This window comes from Oratosquilla oratoria, chromosome 3, assembly GCF_046742065.1.
Source record: "Oratosquilla oratoria isolate Oo_2021 chromosome 3, ASM4674206v1, whole genome shotgun sequence".
Classification (NCBI taxonomy): domain Eukaryota; kingdom Metazoa; phylum Arthropoda; class Malacostraca; order Stomatopoda; family Squillidae; genus Oratosquilla; species Oratosquilla oratoria.
Genome location: NC_134779.1, coordinates 48854064 through 48860846, shown reverse-complemented (window position 1 = coordinate 48860846; position 6783 = coordinate 48854064).

Genomic DNA, 6783 nt, shown 5'->3' with positions numbered 1-6783 from the left:
ACGCAATCCAAAGACCAAGGTGAAACACTCACACACACACACACACACACACACACACACACACACACACACACACACACACACACACACACACACACACACACACACACACACACACACACACGAACACACACACGCACACATATACACAAACACACACACACACACACACACACACACACACACACACACACATATATATATATATATATATATATATATATGTATATATATATGTATATATATATATATATATATATATATATATATATATATGACAACAGGAAGTCAGGGATATAGATTAAGTTGTAACTGAACATTTATTTGAATGTAGGTATATTAGAAAATTAGGGATTAGGAGAACCCAAAGATCATTGCTCCTTTCCTGTATACCACAATTAGGCAAATACAATTAGGTAAACACACACACAAACACACACGCACACATACACACACACAAATATATATACATACATACATATATATATATATATATACGCACGCACACACACACTCACACACACCAAACCCTTGTTCAAGGCGAACTGTAACGGCTTACTTATAGTTCAAGTGGGGACCGATTTTGGATCTGCCTTATCGCGAGACATGGACGCGAATCACTACATTTAGGAAATTTGTTTAGCTCCAGGCTAAGTTGTTAATCTAAGACAAAAGAACAAAAAGCGGATCTCTTAGTCCATAAAAAGTCTTTATTGCAAATTCTCCTTTTTCATCTTTTATTTATTTATTCATTTATTTGTTTATTTACTTATCATTCGTTTATTCTCTTTCATTTTTGCATATTTCTTTTTAGGTTTGTTGTTTGATGTCTTACTTGACTCTGCATTTATTTCATGCTGTCATATTTTTTTCGTATTAATTTTGTTAACTCATTTTACATATCTTACTTTGTAATATTTCTTTTCATCTCGAGTCTGTTCTCCTCTGAATAAGTCTTTTGGCCTTTTGTTATATAGTCATTATCGTTTATATCACATTTATTTTTACTTCGTCTGGTTCTTCTTTTCCTACATTTTCCTTCATTTTCTCTTTCTCCTCCTCAACTCCTCCTCTATTTCCTCTTTCTCCTTTTCTTCCTCTTCCTTATTCTCTTCTTCTTTTCCCCATTGTCTTCAGTCTTTTACTTTTCTTTCTCCTTTTCTTCGTCGCTTTCTTCCTCTCAAATCCTCTTCCTCCACTTTCTCTCAGTCTTCTTCCTTCGTCTTTATCAGCTACTTTTCTTCTTCTTCCTCCGTTTCTTGTCCTTTTATTCATCACCTATGTTTTCCTTCTCTTCTTCCTTTTTTCAGTTTTTTGTTTTGTCCTTCTCTCGGCTTACCTCCATATCGATCACCTCCTATTCCTTCTCACTCTCTTTATCCCCCAATTCTTCGTCCTCTTCCTATTCATCCTCCTCCTTTTCCTCCTCCATCTCTTCGTCTTCCTGCTTCTCGTCCTCTTCCAATTTCGCCCTTCAACTCTTCTTCCTCCTCGTTTTTCCTTTCTTTCTGTCGCTCCCTCGTCCCATTCTACCATCTCTCTCTTTGCTTTCGTTACGTTATTCTCCTCCTGTTCATCCTCCTATTCTTCCTCTACCACCTACTCCTCCTTTTCCTCGACCTATTCCTCCTCCTCTTTCTCATCCTTCTCGTCCATCTCCTTCACCTCTTTCTCCTCCTCATCTCTCTCCTCCTCTTCCTCCTTTTTCTCCTCTACATCCTCCATATCCTCTTCCTTTTCCACCTCCATCTCCTCCTCCTCCTCCTCCTCCTCCTCCTCCTCCTCCTCCTCCTCCTCCTCCTCCTCCTCCTCCTCCTCCTCTTCCTCTTCTATTCCCTCTTCCTCAGCTACTCGCCCTCCTCTCCTTCTCCTCCAAACCCAAGTCTCGGAATAGACTTTTTATTGCTCCGCACATCCCAACTGTACGTAATCCTCTTGCTCTTCCTCCTCCTCCTCCCCCTCCCCACGCACTCCTCCCCCCACCCCTCCTTTCCTTCCTCCTCTTCTTTTTATCTCTTCATCAACAAGAAGGTCTTAGACCGGTCTCGCTTTTTTCGGCATCTACTCTGAATATATCCCTCTTCCTCTCTCCTTCTCTTACTCCCTCTCTTTCTCTCGCGTTCTTTCTCTCTCTCTCCCTCTCCCTCTCGCTTTCTCCCTCCCTCTCCTTTCCTCTCCCTCTCCCCCCTCTTTCTCTCTCTCTCTCTCTCTCTCTCTCTCTCTCTCTCTCTCTCTCTCTCTCTCTCTCTCTCTCTCTCTCTCTCTCTCTCTCTATATATATATATATATATATATATATATATATATATAAATAAATATATATATATCCTTATCTCTCTATGCATACCTCGTTGAAAGTGATGGCCATTTGTGCGTTTATTATTTACTTAAGAGTATTTTTCAAATATCTTACTATGGACTTGTTCTCCTTTGAAAGGAAGTTCATGACTTCACTACAGGTAGTCATTATAGCTAGATTGCGGTGTTGTGTACACACACCCGTGCGCGCACGCTTGTGTGTGTGTGTGTGTATGTATGTATGTATGTATGTGTATGTATGTATGTTTCTGTGTCTCTTTTGCAGTCAACTGCAGCCTCAGCCTTAATCGCAACCTCATTCTCACACCCAACCGTAGCCTCAATTTCAACTTCAACGTTAATCACACTCTCTATCTCCCCTCAACCTCACCCTCAACTTCAACCTTAAAATCAATTTGAAAATCATTCTCATACTCAAATCCAAACTCAAACTGAAACCCAGACTCAAACTGAATCTCAAAATTAAAATCAAAATTATACTTAAATTTAAAATCAAAATTATACTCAAACACAAAACCACACTCACAATCACACAGATAATTATACTCGTAATTATACTCTTTTTCATACTCACAATCATACCCACACTCATACTCATACTAATATTCATGTTCATCCTAGTCCTTATCCTCCCCACCCTCATTCTCACCCTCACCCTTACCCTTCCCCTTTGCCTTCCTATTCACCTCGACCTTTCCACTTAGTGTCACTCTTTATTGCTTTATTTTGATTACGTTTTTATGTGACACAGCCACGGGTTCGTATTACCCTCCTGTTTTACGGATACTTCAATGGTAAAAGAGTGGCAGATATGAAGTAATAATGCCATACAGTCATAATGGCGTAGGTTACAATGCTGCCAACTATGAGTTAATCAGAGGAATGATATAGCTCGTTACTACACCAATGGGTCAACAAAGCATAGAGCTTGAGCATTACAAATATAATTTCTGTTTCCAATATGATGTCTGTTCTTAGTAATCTGATTCGATAAGGGTATATCAAAACAGTAATAGTGGCCTTCAAGGAAAACTAATAGTTTATCTAAATACGTATCTAGAAAAGTAGTTGGAACATGTATCTCTTCAAATTGATTACTGAGTAATTTATCCTATTCCATTTTGTTGTAGCGTAGTGGATATTAAAGATAAAATCTAAATATTAAAATGGGTGTGGTGTGAGGGGAAACGCGCATTTAATAAAGGTTGTGCGGAGTCAAGGGTAAGCTACTAAGGAAAGAGAACAGGTGGAAAAATTTTTAAGAACCATTAATTCATAAGGAAACATATTTCATGCTGCAGCTTGAGCTCCCGTGAAAATTTGTAATTCTTCGAGCTCGTACCAGACCCACCGAAGGCCATCTCCGTTTTCTTTCATCTGGTAAACCCAACTCGGTTTCTTTGTCTTCGGCGCCTTAGCTCTCCGCCTTCTTTCTCTTTCTCTTTTGTTCCTCCAGACCCACAATATCACTTCCGACCTGAGCCCTATTCATCTCTATGACTGTTATATATATTATCACGGTTATCATCCTTATCATCATTATCATTATGATTAGTCCCGGCGTGAAATAAGAGCAGTAATCACTGGGTCCCCTCCTTGGTGTGTCGTCATCCGTAGCATTATCGTTATCATTAATTGCGACCTTGCTAACACCCATAACGAAGCCATGGCCCTCGTTAGAAGGTTCTTATCCCTCCTCCTTCTCCTTCCCTTCCCCCCTCCTTCCCCTTCTCCTCGGCTTTCTCTTCCTCCATTACTTGACTGCTCGACTTCTTCCTCTTCTTTCTCCCCCTACCCTTCCTTTAATTTCTCCTTCTCGTAGTCCATCTTCTCTTCTTCCTTGCCATTTTCATACTTCTTGTTCTTCATGTAGCATCCCTTTTCTCCCCTCTATTTCCTTTCCTCCTCCTATTAAGTCTCCCAAACCATATCCGTCTCTAATCCCCCACGTCCGCATCTTTCGCATTAGCTTACTTTTTCTTTTTCCTCTGGTCATACACCTTATCCTTCCCCGTTTTCTCCTCATTTGTCAAAATCCCCTGTCCCTTCTCCTTCTCCTAATATCCACCCCTTCTTCTCCTCTTCCTAACCATCCTCCTCACACTTCTCTTACTCTTCCAACTCCTCCTCCTCCTCTTATCCCCTCTTCTCTTCTTCCTCCTCCTCCTTATTCTTTTTCTTCTTTCTCTTCTTCCTCCTCGACCGAATATCGGAACATCCCAGCGCCCGCCTTTTGTCCGATGGGTCTCGACAGGCGGAGAAAATCGGATTCCTAGAACCCGAAGATCCTCCCTCCTGGTTATCGAGCTCAAGTGGCTTCCTAAAGGTTCCATTTCGAATCCTTCTTGGTCTATTACCACTTCAGTGAAGAAATGAGCAAAAGTTACGAGTGAGCACGTATATTTCTTTCTACTTTTGTCTAAATTTGTGCATTGAAACAACAGCTTTGTTTTACCAAAAGTGATTTATATGAATTAATCTGGCAGTGACCAAGCGATTTAATTCAGTCGCAGGAAACTCCCTGGGACGAGAGATGAGCTTAACCATTTGATTTCTTTAAGTTTCCTTTTGGCTGAAAAAATAGCCTGTCGATACACAAAATAAAGGTACAAATCGGGATAGGAAGTCAAGAGGTTCATCAAGACATTTTTTTAACTAGTTGGTATCCTGAGGTTTTCCCTGAACTGGATAAATTCTAGCTGCAGAAGGAATAAAGATAAAAACTAAGTTGATTAGTCAAATGGTTCAGACTACCTTTATCCAGCCTTCACCTGCGTAGAATAACTTAGATGTTTTGTGACCGCCAGGCAATTTTATTCAGCTGAGGTCAAGTTATCTTCATTCGGTGAGTTAAGGACAGTCTAACAAGACATTGGAACTTTTGCTGGGCACATTTCACTCATCTAAATCAAATTCACTAATGACAGCCTGGAAAAATGAATAAAGTATTGATAGCAGTGAAAGCAAAGGACATTCTTAGGAAGAAAATTGTTTGTCGAATGCCATAACGTATGAGGCGCTCAAATCAGTGAAGGGATATCGAAGAAATTTAGATTAAACAGGACTACTTGTAATGTTGGTGTGATTTCTTTCTGGCTATTTATGTATATATAGATATATGTATACACACACACACACACACACACACACACACACACACACACATATATATATATATATATATATATATATATATATATATATATCTTGATAGCGCATTGGGCTAAGTCATTTTCACTTAATACGTGCTAGCAAAGGTTCGAGTCCTTAGTTTGACCACTTATCAATTCCTGCATGTATGCCTACTCGAGTTACTCGACGTTTATGGTTTAGAATTAAAGTAAATTATGGTTGATAAATGTAAATCTGTTCACTGGGGTCCATTCAGCGCTGTACAAATACTTTCCCGCGTTGCCAACTAGCAAATGGACTATCATGGCGGAGGTGGGTTGAACGCAAAATTTCGTGTATGTGTAACTCGAGCATACAAATATAAGAAAGTTGCGTTCAACTTATATGTTTCTTGATAGTGCAATGGGGTAAGTCACTCACTTGTTACGTGCTAGCAAAGGTTCGAGTCCTCAACTTGACCACATATAAATTTCTGCACATACGCTTCCTCGAGTTCCTCGTCATTTATGGCTTAGAATTAAAGTGAATTGTGGTTGATAAATGTAAGTTTGTTCACTAGGGGCTCATTCGGTGTTGTACAAATATATATATATACATATATATATATATATATATATATATATATATATATATATGTATATTCATATATATATATATATATATATATATATATATATATATATATATATATATAATATGATTTTGGCTATGAGCAAAGGAAAAATCAACTATATAAAACTCCTCCCTGAACCCAAAATTGATTTATCACAAGCAAATCATCCAAAATATATTGTAATGAGTCAGACATTGCTTCTACGAAACTGATTTCTAAATAGACACTGTCACCTACAGTATATCAGCTATAACAACATTTACTAAGGTGATAAATTACCAACAAAGAGTACTATGGCATTAGCCCAGGTGCTTACATATTACAATACAAAGATTTTCAGAAGATACTGATATCAAACAATATATAAATGAATAGATAGATAAAACAAAAATAAAATTTAAAATCCACAAATATTCATTTTGAGTTACTACATACAACAAAGACGCTTGCATCATCTTCAAATCCCAATGTAGGTTTAAGTGGAAAATAATTTAACGCCCTCTTATCAAATCCCTCCCCAACTTTAATACTTTCAAAGGTCAATAATCACCAGCTTCTATTCCTTCCTTCGCAATGAACAAATTAATTTCCGAAGGATAACCCTTCCTGTCTCCGCATGCTGTCAATCACCTGCACAACCTGACCCGGGAAACGTGACGTGAGTTTCCTCGAGTTTCTTTATTTGCATTTAAACGTCAAGTTTATTTCCTCTTTCTCAC